The 588-nt window shown below is 50.7% G+C and overlaps 1 protein-coding gene across 1 annotated transcript in view; it reads left to right on the plus strand.

Moving 5' to 3' along the window:
- Positions 1-588, plus strand: part of carmil1 (capping protein regulator and myosin 1 linker 1) — a 29,332-nt gene that overhangs the window by 8,391 nt on the left and 20,353 nt on the right. The window lies entirely within an intron of this gene.

Genomic DNA, 588 nt, shown 5'->3' on the forward strand with positions numbered 1-588 from the left:
GGATCCTCTTCAGTTTGCCTACAGAGCAAACAGGTCTGTGGATGATGCAGTCAACATGGGACTGCATTACATCCTGCAACACCTCGACAGACCTGGGAATTACGCAAGGATCCTATTTGTGGACTTCAGTTTGGCCTTCAATACCATCATGACTGACCTTCTCTCAGACAAACTCACACAGCTCTCCGTGGCCACCTCCATCTGTCAGTGGATCACCAGCTTCCTGACAGACAGGCAGCAGCTAGTGAGGCTGGGAAAACTCACATCAGACTAATAAAGGAGATCAGAGTGGCTAAAAATAACTACTCTGAAAAGCTGAGAAAACAGTTTTCAGCCAACGATCCGGCGTCAGTATGGACTGGTCTGAGGAACATCGCCATGTACAAGACACCACCCCCACAGTCTGCGGAGAATCAACAACTGGCTGACGATCTGAATGTGTTTTACTGCAGGTTTGAAAAGCCCAGTCTCTCACCCCGCCCATCCGCTCTGATCTGCACTTCACACATTCACCTACCCCTCCTGCAACCCCCCTCCCTCCCCCACCATTCAACCTGCGCTTAAGGTCTGTGTAGAGGATGTGAACCG

This window comes from Sinocyclocheilus anshuiensis, unplaced genomic scaffold (genome assembly GCF_001515605.1).
Source record: "Sinocyclocheilus anshuiensis isolate Anshui unplaced genomic scaffold, SAMN03320099.WGS_v1.1 scaffold424, whole genome shotgun sequence".
NCBI classification, from domain to species: Eukaryota; Metazoa; Chordata; class Actinopteri; order Cypriniformes; family Cyprinidae; genus Sinocyclocheilus; species Sinocyclocheilus anshuiensis.